Raw genomic sequence first — 26351 nt, 5'->3', positions numbered from 1 at the left:
GTGCGGAGTATTGTAGTAGGTGCCAGGCGCACCAGTTTCAATTTGTCAAGAACTGAACGCTGCTGGGGTTTTCAATATTAGGAAGGTGTTCCTAATGTTTGGTATAGTTAATGTAAATAGAGGCTCTAAAAGGCGTATAGCACCTCAAGAAATTATAGACGTATTAATATTGAAAGACAAATGTATGTATGTATGTGTATATATGTATACAGTATGTACAGGTGAAGTCAGAAGTTTACACACACTTAGGTTGGAGTCTTTAAAACTCGTATTTCAACCACTCCACAAATTTCTTGTTAACAAACTATAGTTCTGGCAAGTCGGATAGGACATCTATACTTTGTGCATGACACAAGTCATTTTTCCAACAATTGTTTACAGACAGGTTATTTAACTTATAATTCAATATATCACAATTCAAGTGGGTCTTCATAAAAAATCCTACAATGTGATTTTCTGGATTTTTTTTCTCATTTTGTCTGTCATAGTTGAAGTGTACCTATGATGAAAATTGCGGGAGAACTTGCACAATTGGTGGCTGACTAAATACTTTTTTGCCCACTGGGTGTGTGTGTGTGTGTGTGTACACAGCAAAGATCAGTTCTCTTTTCTGTAGTGATGAGTACTGAAAAGGGCATTTTACAATGAGCATTTGCTTTTTTGAGATCAATCTAGCGAAATGTTTTGATTCTTATGTATATAGAGAAGATACTCTTTTTGACGAATTAGCCAGGATTTAAAAGCTGCAGACACTGCTCAACTGGAAAATCCAGTGTTGAGGACACTGCAATAAATACAATCTGACACATCAGGATGCTTTGTCTGGAAAACCGTGCTTCTTTCCCTTACTGAAAGTATTCTATCTCGCCCAGTCATCAGAATGAATGAGTCAGCTGTCTAAACTTATCTGTAACACGTGTAGCTATGAGAAACCAAAATAAAACGAAATAAATTACATTTTGGAATGCATATTCAAATGTTCAGGAGGAACCTTTACTAGAAAGGTTCCTATCCAACTGGTGCTGAGTGGATGAGATGGACACTCAAATCAAATCAAATCAAATTTTATTCGTCACATACACATGGTTAGCAGATGTTAATGCGAGTGTGGCGAAATGCTTGTGCTTCTAGTTCCGACAATGCAGTAATAACGAACAAGTAATCTAACTAACAATTCCCCCCCAAAAACTACTGTCTTATACACAGTGTAAGGGGATAAAGAATATGTAAATAAGGATATATGAATGAGTGATGGTACAGAGCAGCATAGGCAAGATACAGTAGATGATATCGAGTACAGTATATACATATGAGATGAGTATGTAAACCAAGTGGCATAGTTAAAGTGGCTAGTGATACATGTATTACATAAGGATGCAGTCGATGATATAGAGTACAGTATCTACGTATGCATATGAGATGAATAATGTAGGGTAAGTAACATTATATAAGGTAGCATTGTTTAAAGTGGCTAGTGATATATTTACATCATTTACACTCATCCAAATCAAGAGTTGTATTTTTTAAATCTGTGTTTAAAAGTGTTTTGAGAGGCTTCTATAATTTGAAAAGGTTCTGTGGAAATGAGACCTGTTGAGTCCATTAGAGTCATACTTCCACGAAGTGGAGAGATGCAGGTGATGGAGTTGTGAAAACAAAGCAGCAGCTAAATTATATCTGGGTATATTAATGCTGGGAAAAGGGAGCTCAGTGTTAAGTTCAAGTTGATAACCTCCCTAATGGTGTTGTCATCCACTGTTGCCACTTATGGAGAAATATACCTTATTAACAAATCACTACCATGTTTGTTTGCCCTTTGTTACAGGACATCATAACATTTAGCTGTTTATCAAATGGCTTTTTGTCCTTGTGGCATGACCTCTCTGCTGCAGTTGTTTTTTGCGTCATGAAAATTAGTCTGTACTGGAGCAGAAGGCTTTTAACATTGATTATTTCAACAGCCAGCCACGAGTTGGGGGGGTTACATAACTTTGTCAAGGCCCAATTATTCATCTAAATATTTATGTGTGGGGTAGTAAAGGCCTGGGAGCACTGAATGGCTGTAGCAGCAAGACTCTGCAGTTTTCCTAAAACAAGTATGCGTGGATGGTGGACACTGAACAGGGCAGGGGGCACTGATTCAGCTGCGTGATAAATTAGTTCTGGGTCATAACACAGTACAGGTGCGACAACAACCACACACTATGACCGGATACACGCCAGACATGGGCCACAAATGCAATGATGTAGGGTTGTTGCAGACACCATACAGTGGCCAAGGTTAAGAACACTTTGCCACATTTGACATGGGTTTTATATATAGCATGATGCATGAAAGTTGCATTACTATTAAACTTTCTGGTACAATATAAAATATTTAATGTGGAATATAGAGTATATATATATTAACAGTTCGAATCAAATCTAGCAGAAAAGCCACTCTTTGTCGAAACATTAATTATTTTGATTGCGTGACAAGATGTCGTTTTGGTGTATGTGTGTGTGTTGAGGGATGAACCATTCATGGTAAACTAGACAGCCTTGTCCGGTCTGTTCAGCAATGGTCAATGCCATATAGCAATGATAACAGCAACAACATGTCCATACCACAATTCAGCAACTATCTAGTCTCCTTTTACTATATAATGGGGTATTAAAAAGAAACCAAAGAGGAGCCTGTCACTTTATGACCCTATCGCCAGTGGCAGACCATCACTGAAGGAAGGGCTTGTACCGCATACCTACTCAAACTTCAGTTTGGCCTTTGTCCCTCCAAGATAAAGCACCAAATTGTATTGTATTAGGTCATTTATTTTGTCTACTATCATCTTTTGAATTTGTGACTAACCAAAGTTGTTGATTTCTAAAGAAATATTCGCTACTCAGCTGCTTCCCACGTCGTTTCACAGCATGCAGTACCAGCATAGCGTTGCTGTTCTCCACCATATGCTCTGCCAGAGCGTGCTCTGTGATGTATAGCCAACACTGTCATTCACATTGTGTTGCAATGATAACATGACTTATATATTGGCACCCTTGCACTTTTCTTAATTAATTTCCTATTTATTCTCAAATAAGTAGAAAAAGATACTGTATATACCTGTATATACACATATTTGGTCACAACACCTTGTTTTTGATTTTCAACATCGCAGAACCAATTATATATTTTTATTAAGAAAATAAAAACAAATGGTATGGACAAAAGTATTGGCACCCTGGAGATAGTACTTGGTTGCACAGCCCTTGGACAAGACAACTGCAGACAAATGCTTCTAGTAGCTATCACCGAGCTTGATGCACCTTTCTACTGGAATTTGGCCCACTTTTTTAGCATCAAACTGCTTTATAAGTGGCCCTACACCATTTGCTGTTTTCAGATCTCACCATAGCTTTTGGATGTGATTCAGATCTGAGTCTTTGCTGGCCACCCAAGAATGGTCAAGCATCTCTTCTTGAACCATTCCTTGGTGCTTTTTGATGTTTCTTGGGGTCGTTGTTTTGCTGGAAGACCCACAACCTTCTATGGAGACCCAGTTTTTGGACACCGGGTTGAATATTGGACTGCAAAACACCTGATAACCTGCTGATTTCATGATGCATTGTGTACATTCAAGGCCCCTAGTACCAGAGGCAGCAAAGCAACCCCACAGGATTATCAAACCTCCCCATCTTTGATTGTAAGGTGGGTGTTATTTTCATTGAATGCTTAATTCGGTTGTCAGTAAACACAGTGCTGATTTATATTGCCAAAGTGCTTAATTTTGTTTCACTGGTCCATAGAACATTTCTCCCAGGATTTAGGCTTGTTTAGGTGGGTTTATGAGAAGTTAAATAAGGCTTTCTTGTGCCTCCTTCAGCAGTGGTGTCTTGCTATGTTTATTAACGACCAAATGAAGCATTCAAAGAAAACACTCTCCCCACAATCAAACATGGGAGAGGTTTAATAATGCTGTGGGGATGCTTTGGTGCCTCCGGTACCTGGGGCCTTGAATGTGTGCAATACATCATGAAATCAGCAGTCAAGTTTTTTTGAAGTAGAATATTCATTCCAATGTCCAAAAACTAGGTCTCTGTAGAAGGTTGTGGGTCTTCCAGCAGGACAACAACCCCAAACACACATGTTCTGGTATGTTCTTGAGTGGTCAGCGAAGAGTCCAGGGCTTGGAACAGTGTTTTAACGATGGATATGTCTTACATCAGACAAAGATGTAACATGCGTTTCCCAAAACATCTCATATAGAGTTAATACAAATTCACTAAATCACTGATTTGGCACATCATTGCACACATTTCAGGCTACATAACGTGAAGTATATGGAGACAAATTACACACAGTAGCCTAAAAGTAGCAAAATAGAACTCAATTGATTAAGCATGAAATACTGAAATACCGCCTACTGTTTATATTTGAAGGCAGTGGTCTCGGTTTTCATTTTAATCATATTTTATAACTTTGTATTTGTACTCAACTTTGTTCTGGAGTTATAGGCAGTCACAGAGAGCCATATGGAGAATCATCACAGGTAAATTTTCTATTGCACTATACTCTTTTTGTTAGACTATAACAATATTAGAGAATTGGATTATTTTGCCTAAGTACTTATTGGATCACAATCTGAATATACTTGGTTGAATTTGGTGACCCCGAGACTGAGTCTACGAAACACAGAGGTCTAAGCACCTCTTGAATACAGACGAAGTGGCGGTCACTCAGTGAGACATCAGGTAGAGATGTGATTGGCAATACAAGGAAACAGCAAAATAACAGTTACAACATATTGAGTCCATACACAGAGTTGTAAGTGTATTAAGATACTGGAATTCGGAATCTAGCGTCATAGCTGCGAGAATACCGATTACGGGCAAGTGACCAAGGGGCCGAGCATTTAAGGTAATTGAACTATTTTTGCTATTTAGTCAATATTGTTAGAAGTGTTAAACGCATTTAAAGTTTTGCAATATTATCTGGCATAGCTTAAAGCATTAAGGATTGATTGAGCATTATTGTTGTATTGAGAAACTGTATAACCATTGAATTGTAATGATGTGTATAAGACAAAAAACAGAGTGACTTAATAAAAGCTTGAAACTTTGACAACTAGGCCAATTACAATTAATTGACAATTAACGATCTGGAGAGCAAACGTCTTTGACACTCTCACTGAACAGAAAGTGACCCTGGTTATAGGTTAAAGTGATTGCACTAAAGAATATTTCATTGTGTGGACAATAATATATTTTTAGGAGAGTCAAAACATATACCAATACTAGTTTCCAAGTGACTACTAGCTGACGAGCATAATAACTACTAAGAGTTGTTATTAGGTATTGATATATACATAGGTAAAGATAACTTGAGGGTAAGGAAATATAGGAGGAATCCATAACGCTTAAGAATATTTAAATAGGAGTATATCTATCCAAGGCCTCATACTAGACCGGAAAATAAGGGAGTGACAACGTGAAAGAAGGAACAAACCCAACTCACGCAAAGGGCCATTACGAATACATGGGAAGGTTGGTAGGGCCGCACGGCAAGGCCCTTGTTACACCGAAGTAACTAAAATCCTAAAGTACTCTGCCTAGCCAGAGGACGGGGTAGAGGCTTTTGCTGCAGGTATTGGGCAAAAGTCAGCACCGTGACAAGGGTATGGAAAATTACTGAGTGAGGAAAAAGGCAATCACTGGATGCCGTGGATTAGGGAGGAGTGAAGAATTCAGGCTGAGGTCAGATGAAGTGAGAAGGAACAGTCTTATTACACACACACACCTTAAGTTCCTGCCTAGCAGCAGAGATATTATGGCTGTTTACATGTGCAAGGAGTTGCCTCTGCCTCGTAGGAGGGTATACATACTTGTGCTGGGGGAAATGTATCTTTGTCTTTGCAGCTGTTTGACCCAGTGGGTGAATAAACTTGATTTGAACTTTTACTAGTTGTCCGTGAGTTTTTACTCTGTTTGTTCAGAACCTAACAGTTGGCGTTGTCGGCAGGATTCACCACGATTTACAGTCGAACTACAGTCCAAATCAGGGAAACAGGAGCCGAAACTAAAAACAATGTAGGCACAATTCCTACACCTGTTACCACGTATTCTGAAATAATTATAGGATGCAGACCTAGAAAGCCTGAGTTTATTCAGTAGGCCCATTGTGGAAGGACCTGTCAGAAATATATCTCATCATTTAGGGTAGGTTCCGTAAGGATAGGTCCCGACAGGGTGTTCCTCTGCGAGATCCATAGAAATAAATGGTTTAGGGTAGGTTGCATAAGGATAGGTCCCAAGTGGAGATAGTTCTCTAAGAGATCCGTGAGTGACACCACAGTGTAGGGTAGGTTCCGTGTAGGATAGGTCCCTCGTGGGGGTATTCAACATGGGAGGTCCGAAGTGGGACAAAAGTCCCAGCCCCGGTGGTCGTAAGGCCGTAGAGTGTTTGTTTACGGATAAATTGTCATGCTTGTATACTAGTATGAAAGGTTGAAGAGAAGTAGTCCATGTAGAAGGACAAAGGAAGGAAGTGCGTTCGCTGGAGAATAGGAGATATCTGAGAATATATCTTGAGATGAAACATTGTCAGTGAGTGGCAATGTGGATGGTGATAAAAAGTTGCCTCATTCATGGTTAGAAATCCCAAAGGATATTTGAATGTTGTTTGAACATTATTTGAGTTTATTAGCAGTAGCAATAAGAGAGAGGTTGGTTTATGCCTTATTGACGTGAGGAACCATGACAGATTATGTGGAAATAGGAAGACTGAATAATTTTGATAATGTGTGTTGTCAACAACAACGATATTTGAAGCGTGACACTGGTACAAGACATTAGGTCTCCCTGTATTTTCCAGTAGTAAATTGGCAGACGCTTCAGTATTGGTTTGAATACACGGTATCAGGTGACCAATTAATAGGCACAAATACCATAACTAGTCTCCGGGGAAGTGGGTATCACTACCTAGGAAAATTATTAATAGAGGGCATGTATTAAAGCTGTGAGTGAGGAAATCTAAACACTCTGGACACTATAGAGAAAGGCACATAAATAACCACCATTGAAATGGCATCAGTGGCTTCTGACACTCCCGTAAATGGGGGAAAATAAGAGGAAAACTATAGCAAAGCCATGGATTTGCTAAAAGAAGCGCACGAGCATTCTACCATTTTGGCTCAAATATGGAAAATTTTGAGCAAATGGAATTAAATTTGTCAGCATTGCCCTGCTGACAGAAAATTCCAATTTAATAAATAATTCAGAGATGCTATTGTGATACGGCATAATGACGTAAAATAAATATCAAAAGCTCAATACACCGGCATTTTATGTACTCAGCGTCAAAAGGACTGGGTATGTGAGTACCTTGATATAATTTTAAGGTCTGCTTTGATGGCAGGTTTGAAACCTGTTATCAAAACGGCTAATGCGGGAGTAGGGGACCAACATTTTCACTGGGATGAGATAGTAAAGACAGCTTTGAGAGTGGAATCTAATTCCACTCACTTCGCAGCAGTGCGTGTGGTTAATACAGCCACAGGGAAAGTCAATGGCCAAGGTAAGACAAAGACACAGGGAGGAAAGGGCAGGGAATTGGTCCCAAGGCGCAAGGCATCAGAGCCCTGTTTTAGGTGTGGGGCTGTTGGTCATTGGAAAAGGGAGTGTGGGATGGTACGGGAGCCTACTGCACCCACTGCCTTTGGAGGGAATACTAAGATGAAGGCATTTGCAGCATTAATAGACGAGCAGCGGCGAACTCTTGAAGACAGCGGGACAGGAAAACTTCACATAGGGCTGGCTGGCCTCTATACGTTCGATTGTGGTTCGGCGAGAGGATGATTTTACATGGCAATGGGTGTGGAACCTATTATGGGGTTGGATAAGCTATGCGAAATGAAAGGGGAATGGATTCTAAAAGGTAACAAGTTTAGAATTGGCACAGCCAAACACAGGGCATTGAACATCCAACGGAGATTGGTTATAGTATATGCCGTAACCTGTGGGGATGCATTAAAACACAAATGATTAATGAGTGGAGGGATTACAGTGGACTCCTGGCGAACAGAAGTTATCATGCTTTGTTTTGTCTGTAATTAAAATGTTTGTGTTGCTGATTTAAGATTTAGTATAGTGAATACTACCAACATTGACATTTTCTCTTCAAATCAAATGTTATTTGTCACTGACAAACTTACCGTGAAATGCTTACTTACAAACCCTTAACCAATAATGCAGTTGAAGAAATAGAGTTTAGAAAATATTTACTAAATAAACTAGTATTTTTTTTTTTTTTTTAATTAACAAGAAAATTACATTACCAATAACCAGGCTATATACAGGGTGTACTGGTACCGAGTCAATGTGTGGGGGTACAGATTAGTTGAGGTAATTTGTAGTGACTATGCATGGATAATAAGCAGCGAGTAGCAGCAGTGTAAAAACAAAGGGGGAGGATAACAGTCTATGACTTGGGTGACTGGAGTCTTTAACAATTATTTGGGCCTTCCTCTGACACCGCCTAGTATATAGATGGTGGAAGCTTGGCCCCAGTGATGTACTGGGCTGTATGCACCAACCTCTGTAGCGCCAACCGGTCAGGATGCTCTCGATGGTGCAGCTGTATAACTTTTTGAGGATCTGGGGACCCATTTCATCTCTCTTCAATATCCTGATAGACCTAGCACCACACTGCTAGGTCTCTGACCTCCTCCCTATGAGCTGCCTAATCGTTGTCGGTGATCAAGCCTACCACTGTTGTGTCATCAGCAAACTTAATGATGGTGTTGGCGTCGTACTTGGCCATGCAGTCGTGGGTGAATAGGGAGTACAGGACGAGACTAAGCACGCACCCTTGTTGAGGGGCCCCAGTGTTGAAAATCAGCATGGCAGATGTGTTGTTGCCTATCCTTACCACCTGGGGGTGGCCCGTCAGGAAGTCCAGGACCCAGTTGCAGAGGGAGGTGTTTTGTCCCAGGGTCCTTAGCTGAGTGATGAGCTTGGTGGTCACTATGGTGTTGAATGCTGAGCTGTAGTCAATGAACAGCATTCTCACATACAGTAGGTGTTCCTTTTGTCCAGGTGGGAAAGGGCAGTGTGGAGTTTGATTGAGATTGAGTCGTCTGTGGATCATTTGGGGCGGTATGCGAATTGGAGTGGGTCTAGGGTTTCCGGCATGATGGTGTTGATGTGAGCCTACTAGAGAGCATGTGCCCTCAGGCCTGGAGGGAAGCTAAAGTAATTCCACTACCCAAGAATAGCAAAGCCATCTTTACTGGCTCAAATAGCCTGTTACCAAACCTTACTAAACTTCTGGAAAAAATGGGTGTTTGAACAGATACAATTCTATTTCACAGTAAACAAATTGACAACAGAATTTAAGCATGCTTATAGGGAAGGACACTCAACAAGCACAGGACTTAACCTGTCTAGGGTAGGGGGCAGCATTCGGAATTTTGGATGAAATGCATGCCCAAATTAAACGGCCTGCTACTCGGGCCCAGAATATATGATATGCATATAACTGGTATATTTGGATAGAAAACTCTAAAGTTTCCAAAACTGTTAAAATAGTGTCTGTGAGTATAACAGAACTGATTTAGCATGCGAAAACGTGAGATAAATCCATTCAGGAAGTAGTTCTTTTTTTGGTTTTGTAGTTTTCTATTCAATGCCATTACAGTATCCCTTGACTTAGTACTCCATTTGCAATTCCTATGCCTTCCACTAGATGTCAACATTCTTTAGAAATCGTTTCAGGCTTGTATGCTTATATGTGAGGGAGTAAGACCAGTCTGAACGAGTGGACCCTAACGTGTTGCAGAGTTTTTTTTCAGGCGCATGTGCATTTCTTGTTTACCTTTTATATTGACAACGTTATTGTCCGGTTGAAATATTATAGATCATTTAGGCTAAAAAACAACCTGAGGATTGAATATAAACATCGTTTGACATGTTTCTATGAACTTTACGGATACAATTTGGATTTTTTTGTCTGATTGTTTTGACCAAGTTTGAGCCTGTGGATTACTGAAGAAAACATTGGATATAAAGAGACTTCATCAAACAAAAGGAACATTTATTGAGTAAATGAATGTCTTCTGATTGTCACCATATGAAGATCATCAAAGGTAAGGGATTAATTTTATCTCTATTTCTGAGTTTTGTAACGCTTCTGCTTGGCTGGTTACTGTTAGTAATAATTTGTCAACTGGGCTAGGTATGTTCTGGGCTAGGTATGCTTTCGCCGAAAAGCATTTTATAAATATGACACTTTGGTTGGTTTATCAAGAAGTTAATCTTTCAACCTATTGTAAAATATGTTTTGTTTTCTGAATTTTTATAATGAGCATTTCTGTAATTGAATTTGGCGCTCTGCAACCTCACTGAATGTTGGCCAGGTGGGACGCTAGCGTTTAAAATAACATAAAATTGATCTACAGTGTAGACAGTGAGCAGGCGACTCCGGGATGTTGGCCTTCTGGGCAGTGTTTCAAATAAAAAGCCATTTCTCAGGCTGGCCAATAAAAATAAAATATCAAGATGGGAAAAAGAACACAGACACTGGAAAGAGGAACTGCCTAGAAGGCCAGCATCCCGGCGTCACCTCTTCACTGTTGACGTTGAGACCTGGTGTTTTGCGGGTACTATTTGATGAAGCTGCCAGTTGAAGACTTGTGAGGCATCTGTTTCTCAAACTAGACACTCTAATGTACTTGTCCTCTTGCTCAGTTGTGCACTAGGGCCTCCCACTTCTCTTTCTATTCTGGTTAGAGCCCGTTTGAGCTGTTCTCTGAAGGGAGTAGTACACAGTGTCGTATGAGATCTTCAGTTTCTTGGCAATTTCTTGCATGGACTAATCTTAATTTCTCAGAACAAGAATAGACTGACGAGTTTCAGAAGAAAGACCTTTGTTTCTGGCCATTTTGAGCTTGTAATCAAACCTATAAATGCTGATGCTCCAGATACTCAACTAGTCTAAAGGCCAGTAGTCTGCGTCTTGCTTTGACACTTGAAGATGAGGATGAAGACTGCATAAAAGTGAGTGGGATAACCAACAGGGAACACATTTTCATAGGAGCCCAGTGAAGCATAGGACAGAACCGATGGACGGTCCTTGCCCCAATCTCATCAAGGGTGGAGTGAAACTATTAAAATTGTATTCTCTCTCTTCACTGTTCAAGTCAATAAGTTTTCTAGATGGCGTATATGTGATCATTGTTCCAGATGAGGGATTGTTGGAAACTGACTAATTGACTTGAGTATGTTTTAGTATATTTATAACTATATACTGTGCATTTGGAAAGTATTCAGACCCCTTGACTTTTACACATTTTGTTAAGTTACAGCCTTACTCTAAAATGGATTAAATGATTGTTTTTCCCCAGCAATCCACACACAATAGACCATAACGGCAAACTGAAAACAGGTTCTTTGACATTTTTACAAACAGATACCTTATTTACATAAGTATTCAGACCTTTTGCTATGAGACTTGAAATTGAGCTCAGGTGCATCCTGTTTCCATTGATCATCATTGAGATGTTTCTACAACTTAATTGGAGTCCACCTGTGGTACATTCAATTATTTGGACATGATTTGAAAAGGCACACAACTGTCTATATTAAGGTCCCACAGTTAACAGTGCATGGCAGCGCAAAAATAAAGCCATGAGGTTGAAGGAATTGTCTGTAAAGTGCTGAGACAGGATTATGTCGAGGCATAGATCTGGGTAAGGGTATCAAAAAATGTCTGCAGCATTGAAGGTCCCCAAGAACACAGTGGCATCCATCATTCTTTTTTGTTGTATTTTTCACCCCTTTTTTGTGTTATCCAATTGGTTGTAGTTAAAGTCTTGTCTCATCGCTGCAACCCCCATACGGACTCGGGAGAGGCGAAGGTCGAGAGCCATGCGTCCTCCGAAACACAACCCAACCAAGCCGCACTGCTTCTTGACACAATGCCCATCCAACCCGGAAGCCATCCAAACCAATGTGTTGGAGGAAACACCGTTACACCTGGCAACAGTGTCAGAGTGCACTGTGCCCAGCCCGCCACAGGAGTTGCTAGACACAAGAATATCCCTGCCGGCCAAACCCAGACAACGCTGGGCCAATTATGCGCCGCACCATGGGCCTCCCGGTCGCTAGCACTGCAATGCAGTGCCTTAGACCACTGTGCCACTCGGGAGGCCCTCATCCATCATTCTTAAATGGAAGAAGTTTGGAATCACCAGGACTCTTCCTAGAGCTGGCTGCCCAGCCAAACTGAGCAATCGGGGGAGAAGGGCCTTGGTCAGGGAGGTGACTAAGAACCCGATGGCTACTCTGGCAGAGCTCCAGAGTTCTTTTGTGGAGATGGGAGAACCTTCCAGAAGGATAACCATCTCTGCAACACTCCATCAGGCCTTTATGGTAGAGTGGCCAGAGAGAAGCCACTCCTCAGTAAAAGGCACATGACAGCCCGCTTGGAGTTTGCCCAAACGCACCTGAAGGACAGACGATGAGAAACAAGATTCTCTGGTCTGATGAAACCGAGATTGAACACTTTGGCCTGGCACCATCCCTACGATGAAACATGGTGGTGGCATTAACATGCTGTGGGGACGGTTTTCAGAGGCGGGGACTGGGAGACTAGTCAGGATCGAGAGAAAGATTAACGGAGCAAAGTACAGAGAAATCCTCAATGAAAACCTGCTCCAGAGCGCTCAGGACTTCAGACTGGGATGAGGTTCACCTTCCAACAGGACAATGACCCTAAGCACACAGCCAAGACAATGCAGGTGTAGGTTCGGGACAAGTCCCTGAATGTCCCTCAGTGGCTCAGCCAGAGCCCGGACTTGAACCTGATCAAACTGTAGAGACCTCAAAATAGCAGAGGGGGCTGGCCAGATTTAAATTCAATAAAACAGGTTGGGCACAGCACAATTTAGGAACCAAAACAAAAGACCAAATTACCCATATGTGTAAGAAAGACCTTCATGGTTACATTGGAAATTACTGTTTTCTTGATGAAAATGATGAAAATTACAGGCCTCTCTCATCTTTTTAAATGGGAGAACTTGCACAATTGGTGGCTGACTAAATACTTTTTTGCCTCACTGTATGTGGACCATTTTCACATCTCTAAGCACAGAAAATACAAACAGGTCATCAAAATGGCTCATGCTTCAAAACTCTAAGCACATATTCAATTGACTGAGTACAACATATAAATTCTAAAAGTCACTGGTTCACTGCACCAAATCAATCTTTCTCCCAAGTGGCGCAACGGTCTAAGGCACTGCATCTCAGTGCAATAGGTGTCACTACAGTCCCTGGTTCAAATCCAGGCTGTATCATATCCGGCTGTGATTGGGAGTCCCATAGAATGGCGCACAATTGGCCCAGCGTAGTTATCTGGATTTGCCTCGGGTAGGCTGTCATTGTAAATAATAATTTGTTCTTAAATGACTTCCCTATTTAAATAAAGGTTCAATTTAAAATAATAAATACAAATTGGATACATAAGTATCTGCTTTTCAAATGCAATATTCACATGAATTTTGATATGATTTTCTTGTCATTTGTGAACAATACATGTAACTATAACTCAATCAAACTGCTCAAAACAGAACCAAAGTTATGTAGTGCCTAGATAACTGATATATTTTGATAAATGCTGAACACTAAAATTCTATATTACATCATCAATCTATCAATTGACATCAATTTATATTGTAAGGTCAAAACAATCTTGTATTTTTCTGTTAACCTTTATTTAGCCGATATTTGAAATAATATATGGATGTAGCTGTAAATACTACATCATCCTCATTCTCCATCAGCCAGTGTGCTTTAAGATGAAGGACCATAGGAAAGAGTCACTCTATGTACTACCTTTCGGTTACTGGCCCAACTTCTTAACCTCTAGGCTACCACTGATCTAAACTTTTTTGTGCATAATGTTTCCTATGAAACCTATGACCGAAAACAGCTTCTGGACATCAGAACAGTGATCACTAACCTCGATTTAGATTAAGATTTATACATCAATGGGTCGGCGGCGCAGGATACAGCTCAACCAGGACCAGACTTTAATCCCCGACACTCAGAAGAGAACGAGACGGCGATATAGAGGCCGCCGTCGGTGCACCCTGGTGAAATTGTGACGGCAAGTAAATAAACCGCCTCTACCCTCTGTTCTATTGACGAATGTACTGGAGAACAAACTGGACAAGCTCCATTCAAGACAATCCTGTCAATAGGTACTGAAGAACTGTATTATCCTATGATTATATGAAACTTGACTGAACAAGGACATGGATAATATAAGCAGATTTTTTTTATGCATCAGCAGGACAGAACAGCAGCATCAGGTAAGCTCAAGGGGTGGTGTGCGTCACTTTGTTAAAACTTCTTATGGCTGAGATCCCGCTAACGGGATCGATATGACAACAGCCAGTGAAAGTGCAGGTCGCCAAATTCAAACATCAGAAATCTCATAATTAAAATTCCTCAAACATACAAGTATTTCACACAATTTTAAAGATACACTTCTTGTTAATCCCACAGTGTCCAATTTCAAATAGGCTTTATGGCGAAAGCACCAAAAACTATTATGTTAGGTGAGTGCCTATTCGCAGAAAAACACAGCCATTTTTCCAGCCAAAGAGAGGAGTCGCAAAAAGCACCAATAGAGATAAATTAATCACTAACCTTTGATGATCTTCATCAGATGACACTCATAGGACTTCATGTTACACAATACATGTATGTTTTGTTCGATAAAGTTCATATTTATAAAAAAAGTCTCAAGATACATTCGTGCGTTATGTTCAGTAGTTCCAAAAACATCCAGTGATTTTGTAGAGAGCCACATCAATTTACAGAAATACTCATCATAAATGTTGATGAAAAATACTCGTGTTATACATGGAACTTTAGATAAACTTCTCCTTAATGCAACCGCTGTGTCCGATTTCAAAAAAGCTTTACCAAAAAAGCAAACCATGCAATAATCTGAGTACAGCGCTCAGAGACCAAAACAAGCCAAACAGATATCCGCCATGTTGTGTAGTCAACAGAAGTCAGAAATAGCATTATAAATATTCACTTACCTTTGATGATGTTCATCAGAATGCACTCCCAGGAATCCCAGTTCCACAATAAATGTTTGATTTGTTCAATAAAGTTCATTTATGTCCAAATACCTCCTTTTGTTAGCGCGTTTGGTAAACAAATCCTATATTACAGGTCGTAGAAACATGTCAAACGAAGTATAGAATCAATCTTTAGACTGTTTTTAACATAAATCTTCAATAATTTTCCAATCGGAGAATTCATTTGTCTGTAGAAATGCAATGGAACAGAGCTCGCTCTCACGTGAGCACGTGAAACTGAGCTCGTGGCTCTCTGCCATACCTTTGACTCATTCCCCTCTCATTCACCCCCCCCCCCTCACAGTAGAAGCATCAAACAAGGTTCTAAAGACTGTTGACATCTAGTGGAAGCCTTAGGAAGTGCAATATGACCAATATCCCACTGTGTATTCGATAGGCCAAGAGTTGAAAAACTACAAACCTCAGATTTCCCATTTCCTGGTTGGACATCATTCAAACTGTTTAAGAAACTTCAGTGTTTTCTATCCAAATATACCAATAATATGCATATCTTAGCTTCTGGGATTGAGTAGCAGGCAGTTTACCCTGGGCACCTCTGGGCACCTTATTCATCCAAGCTACTCAATACTGCCCCTAGCCATAAGAAGTTTAACTTGACTGATGTCTTGAGATGTTGCTTCAATATATCCACATAATTTTGCTTCCTCCTGATGCCATCTATTTTGTGAAGTGCACCAGTCCCTTTTGCAGCAAAGCACCCCCACAACATGATGCTGCCACCCCGTGCTTCACGGTTGGGATGGTGTTTTTCGGCTCAGAAACGTCCCTTTTTAGTACAAACATAACAATGGTCATTATGGCCAATCGGTTATATTTTTGTTTCATCAGACCAGAGGACATTTCTCCAAAAAGTGTTGAGCGGCCTTTCAGGTTATGTCGACATAGGACTCGGTTTACTGTGAATATAGATACTTTTGTACCTGTTTCCTCCAGCGTCTTCACAAGTCCTTTTGCTGTTGTTCTGGGATTGATTTGCACTTATCGCATCAAATTACATTTATGTCGAGGAATCAGAACGTGTCTCCTTCCTGAGCGGTATGACAGCTGCGTGGTCCCATGGTGTTTATACTTGCGTACTATTGTTTGTACAGATGAACGTGCAACCTTCAGGCATTTGGAAATTAATCCCGAGGATGAACCAGACTTGTGGAGGTCTACAATTTTTTTCTGAGGTCCAGGCTGATTTCTTCATAATTTCCCATGATTGTCTAGCAAAGAGGCACTGAGTTTGAAGATAGGCCTGTAAATACATCCACAGGTACACCTCCAATTGACTCAAATGGTGTCAATTAGCCTATCAGATGCTTCTAAAGCCATGACATCATTTTCTGGAATTTTCCAAGCTTTTTAAAAGGCACAGTCAACTTAGTGTATGTAAACTTCTGACCCACTGGAATTGTGATACGGTGAATTATAAGTGAAATAATCTGTCTGTAAACAATTGTTAGAAAAATTACTTGTGTCATGCACAAAATAGAAAAACGAATAGTTTGTAAACAAAACAATTTGTGGAGTGGTTGAAAAACAAGTTTTAATGACTCCAAACTAAGTATGTATGTAAACTTCCAACTTCAACTCTACATAACCCAACCAGAAGCCATTGATTACAAGCAACATCTGCACTGATCTTAACACTTTGCCGACAAGACGTCGGTGGTAGATCGGCCTGATCACCGACAATGATGAGACAGCCTATAGGGAGGAGGTCAGAGACCTGGCAGTGTGGTGCCAGGACAACAATCTTTCCTTCAACGTCAGCAAGACAAAGGAGCTGAATGTGGACTACAGGAAACAGAGGGGCAAGCTCCCACCCTGCCATCCACGACCTCTATACCAGGCGGTGTCAGAGGACGACCCTAAATATTGTCAAAGACTCCAGCCACTCAAGTGAAGACTGTTGTCTCTGCTACCGCACAGCAAGTGGTATTGATGCACCAAGTCTGGAACCAACAGGACCCTGAACAGATTCGACCCCCAAAACATATGTCTGCTACATAGTCCTATTTGGTTAACTATTTAATTAAATATCTGCATGGACCCTTTTTGCAGTAACTTTTTTGACTCATCACATACGCTGCTGGTACTGTTTACTATTTGTAACTTTATTCCTAGTTATATGTACAGTCGTGGCCAAAAGTCTTGAGACTGACACAAATGTAAATTTTCCCAAAGTCTGCTGCTTCAGTTTGTTTGATGGCAATTTACATATACTCCAGAATGCTATGAAGAGTGATCAGATGAATTGCAATTACTTGCAAAATCCCTATTTGCCATGCAAATGAACTGAATCCCCAAAAGGCATTTCCACTGCATACAGCCCTGCCACAAAAGGACCAGCTGACATCATGTCAGTTATTCTCTCGTTAACACAGTGTTGACGAGGACAAGGCTGGAGATCACACTGTCATGCTGATTGAGTTCAAATAACAGACTGGAAGCTTCAAAAGGAGGGTGGTGCTTGGAATCATTGTTTTTCATCTGTCAACCATGGTTACCTGAAAGGAAACACGTGCCGTCATCATTGCTTTGCACAAAAAAGGGCTTCACAGGCAAGGATATTGCTGCCAGTAAGAATGCACCTAAATCAACCATTTATCAGATCTTCAAGGAGAGCAGTTCAATTGTTGTGAAGAAGGTTCAGGGCGCCCAAGAAAGTCCAGCAAGCGCCAGGACTGTCTCCTAAAGTTGATTCAGCTGCGGGATCAGGGCACCACCAGTACAGAGCTTGCTCAGGAATGGCAGCAGGCAGGTGTGAGTGCATCTGCACGCTTTTGGAGGATGGCCTGGTGTCAAGAAGGGCAGCAAAGAAGCCACTTCTCTCCAGGAAAAACAGCAGGGACAGACTGATATTCTGCAAAAGGTACAGGGATTGGACTGGACTGGAGTAAAGTAATTTTCTTTGATGAATCCCCTTTCCGATTGTTTGGGGCATCCGGAAAAAAGCTTGTCAGGAGAAGACAAGGTGAGCGCTACCATCAGTCCTGTGTCATGCCAACAGTAAAGTATCCTGAGACCATTCATGTGTGGGGTTGCTTCTCAGCCAAGGGAGTTGGCCCACTCACAATTTTGTCTAAGAACACAGCCATGAAAAAAGAACGGTACCAACACATCCTCCGAGAGCAACTTCTCCCAACCATCCATGAACAGTTTGGTGACAAACAATGCAATTTCCAGCATGATGGAGCAGCTTGCCATAAGGCAAAAGTGATAACTAAGTGGCTGGGGGAACAAAACATCGATATTTTGGGTCCATGGCCAGGAAACTCCCCAGACCTTAATCCCATTGAAAACTTGTGGTCAATCCTCAAGAGGCGGGTGGACAAACAAAAACCCACAAATTCTGACAAACTCCAAGCATTGATTATGCAAGAATGGGCTGCCGTCAGTCAGGATGTGGCCCAGAAGTTAATTGACAAACATGCCAGGGCGGATTGCAGAGGTCTTGAAAAAGAAGGGTCAACACTGCAAATATTGACTTTTTGCATCAACTTCATGTAATTGTCAATAAAAGCCTTTGACACTTATGAAATGCTTGTAATTATACTTAATTATTCCATATTAACATCTGATAAAAATATCTAAAGACACTTAAGCAGCAAACTTTGAAAATATTTGTGTCGTTCTCAAAACTTTTGGCCACGACTGTACATATCTACCACAATTACCTCGTACCCCTGCACATCGACTCGGTGCTGGTACCCCTTCTATATAGTCAAGTTATCGTTACTCATTGTGTATCTATCATTATTTATTATTATGTGTTTTACTTTTCTATTATTTCTTTATTTTCCTTCTCTCTGCATTGTTGGAAATTGCCCGTAAGTAAGCATTTCACTGTTAGTCCACTCCTATTGTTTATGAAACATGTGACATTTGATTAGATTTTCCATTTGATAAAAATCATTTTATAAATTATAGCCAAATGTAGTCAAATACTGTATGAAAATTATTTTTATCATCTACTATCTGTCTATTCAGCATTTCAAAAAGAACAGTTTGACATTTGTATCTTGGATTTTTTTTTTCACAAGTTTGTGGTAAATTTCCACAATGCTTAGTACAAAACTCAAAACAGATCATCAAAAACATTATTGTTTAAAAACTACAAACACACAAATTCACTTTTTCACTAAACTTAAGAAATGTTTAGGTTCATTCCACCAATTCGGTGGCTTTTGTGAAGTGTAACTTCATAAAAAAATCTTTAATAACTAGTGCTTTATATTGACATTTTGGGGTTAAGTGGGTTAAACAATCTTCTTAGAGGGGATACAGGGTTGACGGAGGGACATGATGAATTTTGACACTTTAGCAAGTCTTTATTCATATGAAACATCAAATTTATTTAATTATCCATGGCTGGATTTAGGCAGGCAGCCCAATTCTGATGTTTTTTTCACAAATTGGTCTTTTGACCAATCAGATCAGCTCTGAAAAAGATCTGGTGTGAAAAAATCTGATGTGATTGGTCAAAAGACAAATAAGTGGAAACATATCAGAATTGGGCTGCATGTGAAAACACAGCCATGTGGTCTATATGTCTACTGACATATCAAAGGGACGCAAAAGGCACCCATTTCGTGGAATGACCCTTTAATCTAGAACTATGTTTCACATTGCAATACATGTTCATGTAAAGTAATTTCTTTTCACAATGCAATGTTCACATTTACTTTTGACATGATTGTCTTCTCATTGTTAAAATACATTTTACTATTACTTAATCTGACTGCTCTTAATTGATAATCACGCCTATATATTTTAAAATGGTTTGTCTACAACAGATTTTGAGAATTACATAATGAAAATGTATGTCTGTAAAGTATAAACATAAAGTATTTATGATGTATATTGTAATGTACTATTATGATGGCATGTACTGTATGTAATGCATCCACTATACAGTAAATATGTATCCAAAATGACGTTTTTTTGATGGAATAGTTTCACAAGGATTTACAATAATTGCATTGGCCAAAACAGTACTGTAAAACGGTAAAATATGTCAGTTATATAGCAGGCATTTTTATACATACATTTTTGTATGTGACCCCAGTGGGATTAGAACCCACAACTCTATTGTTGCTAGTGCCATGCTCTTACTAACAGAGCCTCACAGGACAGCTACAATGTGTAAGTACAATACTGTAAAATACATGATTACAATACAGGTGGAAGGTGTATGATCGCCACCCCAATGAGCGTGCCACCCTCCTCCAGGCCATGGATGAGGAATGCAATGGCATCAATCCAGACCTACAGTATATCAGGCTCGGATTCGCCATGCCAAAAGGTTTTTCCCCAGGTGAATGAACAATGAGGACATTTACTGCAATGTCAATGAGAACCTATGGCCAAATGCAGGCATGATATACAAACTAGTGCCTACTAAATGTTATGTTTCCTTAATTCATTCAATTTGTTAATTTGATTACAGTACACTCATTTTGTGATTATATCTGAACAATACATTTATTTTTTGCATCAATGATTGGGAAAGATGTTTTCAATGATTACACCATTGATAATACATGGGATATACATTATGGAAATATGATTTTCAGTGATAGTATATTGCCTAATGTGAAAGAAACAATGTTCTGTAAATTACAGTACTGTAGCATATAACATTCAAAGGGCAATTTTGAAACATGTATCTTACTTTAAAAAAATATTGGATGAATTGGTTGTTAAAATGACTAAATTCAGAAGATATTGCTTTGGTGATTAAATCAATGTTCTCATGGTATTTCACAGTAATCTTATATTTTGGATCAATGGTTGTATGGTGAAAGATGTCTCCAAACAAAACGAATGCACAATAATAGGTTTGGATTACAATACTTGATGCGTTACAAGTGTTACCGGTTTGGAGTTTTTTTGTACTAAGAGTTTTGAAAAATCACCACATACTTGTGAAAATAGCACTAAAGCGATTGATAAAAAATGTAAATGGTAGTTAAAATGACTAAGTGGTGAGCCTATCATTATCGGATGTATTGGTGGATAAACTAAATGTTCTCATGGTATTTCACAGAAAACATCAATTTTGCATGAATAACTCAGGGGTGAAAGATGTGTTCAACTCCAACTCCAATGCACAATCAAAGGTTATGAACATAAGTGTTACCAGTTTAGAGTTTTGTATATAGAGTTTGGAAAAAGTAAACAACATAAAGTGACTGAATAAGGTGTTGGGCCCCTACGAGCCAGAACAGCTTCAATGCAACTTGGCATAGATTGTACAAGTGACTGGAACTCTATTAGAGGGATGCGACACCATTCTTCTATGAGAAATGTCATCATTTGGTGTTCTGTTAATGGTGGTGAAAAAGCTGTCTCAGGTGCCCCTCCAGAATCTCCCATAAGTGTTCAATTCAGTTGAGTTCTGGTGACTGAGATGGCCATGGAATATGGTTTACATCATTTTCATGCTCTTCAAACCATTGTGATCACTCATGCCCTGTGGATGGTGGAATTGTCATACTATGGGACATAGCCATGGTAACCAAACTAATGGCCTGACAAGCATTTCGATACATGACCCAAAGCATAATGGGATGTTAATTACTTAATTAACTCAGGTACCACACTGTTATTTATTCAAGTATTTCCATTATTTTGGCAGTTACTTGTAGATTCTAGTGTTAAGGAATCAAAGTGGAAAGCAACTATGCAAACACACCACAGATACAGTGGGTAATGGTCGGCCACCAGGGTTGGGTAGGTTACTTTTTAAATGTAAACCGTTAGAGTTACTAGTTACCAGTCCAAAATTGTAATCAGTAACGCTACTTTGGATTACCCAAACTCAGTAAACGTAATCTGATGACTTTTAGTCCATTTTTGTTCACTTTCCCCTTAAGAGGCATTAGAAGAAGACGAAAAGGATCCATGAAATGCATTTGGTGTGTCATCACAGTGGATTCTGACTTGTCGTCAGACTCGCTCAGGTGGAACAAACTTAAACTTGCGCCTTTTTTCAATGCTGAATTTAATGTCAATTGAGAAACAGATATGTGTTACAATGTATTTTTTCTCAAACATCCTTTTTTCATTTAAAGTTTTTAAAAAGTATTTGTAATCTGATTTTCATATTTTTGCTTACATTACGTAAGGGATTACAAAAAATTAAATAAAAAAAGATTACATGTAACTGATTATATGTAATCAGTTACTCCCCAACCCTGTCGGACACTGACTCTTTTCGGTCGATCGTGGTCCTGTGTCCTCTGTTTTTTTAATGTGTGTCAAAGAACAAAACATGTAGTCAGCTCTTTCAGTGTTTGTGAAAGCTCCATGCATGCAAGATAGTTAGTATAATATGTACTGTTACAATGGTTAGCTTACAAGGGGTAAAAGAAGAGGGGAGATGGAAAGAATAATGGAGAAAACAAAAATGGTTACAGAGGTATACATTCACATAAAATAGTAAAAATATGTCTGCATAGAAACTTATGTTTGGACATTCATTGACATACCTGTACAGTGCCATCAGAAAGTATTCCACATTTTGTTGTTTCAGCCTGAATTCAAAATGGATTAAATATTTAAAACGTTATGACACAATACCCCATAATGACAAAGTAAAAACATGTTTTTGCAAATGTTTGCAAATTTATTGAAAATGAAATACAGAAATATCTCATTCACATAAGTATCCACACCCTTGAGTCAATACTTTGTAGAAGCACATTTGGCAGCGATTACAGCTGTGAGTCTTTCTGGGTAAGTCTCTAAGAGCTTTACACACCTGGATTGTGCAACATTTGACCATTATTCTGTAAAAAAATAATTCAAGCTCTGTCAAATTGGTTGTTGATCAATGCTAGATAACCATTTTTGGGTCTTGCCACAGTACATTTAAGTCAAAACAGTAACTAGGCAACTCAGGAACATTCACTGTCTTCTCGGTAAGCAACTCGTGTATATTTGGCTTTGTGTTTTAGGTTATGAAAGGTGAATGAATCTCCCAGTGCCTGGTGGAAAGCAGACTGAGCCAGGTTTTTGTCTTGGATTTTGCCTGTGCTTAGCTCCATTCTGTATTTTTTATCCTGAAAAACTCCCCAGTCCTTAATGATTACAAGCACACCCATAACATGATGCTTGAAAATATGCAGAGTGGTATGGAGTAATGTGTTGTATTGGATTTGCTCCAAATATAACACTTTGTATTCAGGACAAAAGGTGAATTGCTTTGCCACATTTTTTGCAGTATTACATTAGTGCATGGTTACAACAGGATGCATGTTTTGGAATATTTTTATTCTGTACAGGCTTCCTTCTTTTCATCTGTCAATTAGGTTAGTATTGTGGACTAACTACAATGTTGTTGATCCATCCTCAGTTTTCTATCACAGCCATTAAACTCACCATTGGCCTCATGGTGAGATCCCTGAGCGGTTTCCTTCCTCTCCGGCAACTGAGTTAGGAAGGACGCCTGTATCTTTGTAGTGACTGGGTGTATTGATATATCCAAAGTGTAATTCATAAATTCACCATGCTCAAAGGGATATGCAATGTATGTTTAAAAATATACAGTGGGGAGAACAAGTATTTGATACACTGCCAATTTTGCAGGTTTTCCTACTTACAAAGCATGTAGAAGTCTGTCATTTTTATCATAGGTACACTTCAACTGTGAGAGACGGAATCTAAAACAAAAATTCAGAAAATCACATTGTATGATTTTCAAGTAATTAATTTGCATTTTATTGCATGACATAAGTAGTTGATACATCAGAAAAGCAGAACTTAATATTTGGTACATGACCTTCTCCCATTCCTCCTCTGGATCATCCAGATGGTCATTGGCAAACTTCAGACGGGCCTGGGATGTGTTGGCTTGAGCAGGGGGACCTTGCGTGCGCTGCAGGATTTTAATCCATGACGGCTTAATGTGTTACTAATGGTTTTCTTTGAGACTGTGGTCCCAGCTCTCATCAGGTCATTGACCAGGTCCTGCTGTGTAGTTCTGGGCTGATCCCTCACCTTCCTCATGATCATTGATGCCCCACGAGGTGAGAGCTTGCATGGAGCCCCAGACCGAGGGTGATTGACCGTCATCTTGAACTTGTTCCATTTTCTAATAATTGCGCCAACAGCTGTTGCCTTCTCACCAAGCTGCTTGCCTGTTGTCCTGTAGCCCATCCCAGCCTTGTGCAGGCCTGCAATTTTATCCCTGATGTCCTTACACAGCTCCCTGGTCTTGGCCATTGTGGAGAGGTTGAAGTCTGTTTGATTGAGTGTGTGGACAGGTGTCTTTTATACAGGTAACGAGTTCAAACAGGGGCAGTTAATACCGGTAATGAGTAGAGAACAGGAGGGTTTCTTAAAGAAAAACTAACAGGTCTGTGAGAGCCGGAATTCTTACTGGTTGGTAGGTGATCAAATACTTATGTCATGCAATAAAATGCAAATTAATTACTTGAAAATCATGCAATGCGATTTTCTGGATTTTTGTTTTAGATTCCGTCTCTCACAGTTGAAGTGTACCTATGATAAAAATTACAGACCTCTACATGCTTTGTAAGTAGGAAAACCTGCAAAATCACCATTGTATCAAATACTTGTTCTCCCCACTGTATATGCATTACAAGTCAAAAGTTTGGACACACCTACTCATTCCAGGGTTTTTCTTTATTTATACTATTTTCTACATTGTAGAACAATAGTGAAGACATCACAACTATGAAATAACACATGTGGAATCATGTAGTAACCAAAAGTGTGTTAAAAACAAATGAAAATATATTTATATTTGAGATGCTTCAAAGTAGCTACCCTTTGCCTTGATGACAGCTTTGCACACTCTTGGAAATTAATGAGTATGTGTATCTAAACTTTAGACTAGTACTGTATACAGTGGGGCAAAAAAAGTATTAAGTCAGCCACCAATTGTGCAAGTTCTCCCACTTAAAAAGATGAGAGAGGCCTGTAATTTTCATCATCGGTACACTTCAACTATGACAGACAAAATGAGATTTTTTCCCCCCAGAAAATCACATTGTAGGATTTTTTATGAATTTATTTGCAAATTATGGTGGAAAATAAGTATTTGGTCAATAACAAAAGTTTAATACCCTTTGTTGGCAATGACAGAGGTCAAACGTTTTCTGTAAGTCTTCACAAGGTTTTCACAAACTGTTGCTGGTATTTTGGCCCATTCCTCCATGCAGATCTCCTCTAGAGCAGTGATGTTTTGGGGCTGTTGCTGGGCAACACGGACTTTCAACTCCCTCCAAAGATTTTCTATAGGGTTCGAGAACTGGAGACTGGCTAGGCCACTCCAGGACCTTGAAATGCTTCTTACGAAGCCACTCCTTTGTTGCCCGGGCGGTGTGTTTGGGATCATTGTCATGCTGAAAGACCTAGCCACGTTTCATCTTCAATGCCCTTGCTGATGGAAGGAGGTTTTCACTCAAAATCTCACGATACATGGCCCCATTCATTCTTTCCTTTACACGGATCAGTGGTCCTGGTCCCTTTGCAGAAAAACAGCCCCAAAGCATGATGTTTCCACCCCCATGCTTCACAGTAGGTATGGGGTTCTTTGGATGCAACTCAGCATTCTTTGTCCTCCAAACACGACGAGTTGAGTTTTTACCAAAAAGTTATATTTTGGTTTCATCTGACCATATGACATTCTCCCAATCTTCTTCTGGATCATCCAAATGCTCTCTAGCAAACTTCAGACGGGCCTGGACATGTACTGGCTTAAGCAGGGGGACACGTCTGGCACTGCAGGATTTGAGTCCCTGGCGGCGTAGTGTGTTACTGATGGTAGGCTTTGTTACTTTGGTCCCAGCTCTCTGCAGGTCATTCACTAGGTCCCCCCTTGTGGTTCTGTGATCATTTTGACCGCATGGGGTGAGATCTTGCGTGGAGCCCCAGATCGAGGGAGATTATCAGGGGTCTTGTATGTCTTCCATTTCCTCATAATTGCTCCCACAGTTGATTTCTTCAAACCAAGCTGCTTACCTATTGCAGATTCAGTCTTCCCAGCCCGGTGCAGGTCTACAATTTTGTTTCTGGTATCCTTTGACAGCTCTTTGGTCTTGGCCATAGTGGAGTTTGGAGTGTGACTGTTTGAGGTTGTGGACAGGTGTCTTTTATACTGATAACAAGTTCAAACAGGTGCCATTAATACAGGTAATGAGTGGAGGACAGAGGAGCCTCGTAAAGAAGAAGTTACAGGTATGT

The 26351-nt window shown here is 39.9% G+C and overlaps 1 protein-coding gene across 3 annotated transcripts in view; it reads right to left on the bottom strand.

The window, feature by feature from the left end:
- The window catches only part of LOC112214483 (sodium/potassium/calcium exchanger 2), a 198990-nt gene that overhangs the window by 39646 nt on the left and 132993 nt on the right, over window positions 1-26351 (bottom strand). The gene's annotated exons all lie outside the window — the stretch shown is intronic.

This window comes from Oncorhynchus tshawytscha, linkage group LG15 (assembly GCF_018296145.1).
Source record: "Oncorhynchus tshawytscha isolate Ot180627B linkage group LG15, Otsh_v2.0, whole genome shotgun sequence".
Classification (NCBI taxonomy): Eukaryota; Metazoa; Chordata; class Actinopteri; order Salmoniformes; family Salmonidae; genus Oncorhynchus; species Oncorhynchus tshawytscha.
Note: the sequence above shows the minus strand (reverse complement) of the source record. Positions and strands in the feature narration are given on the sequence as shown.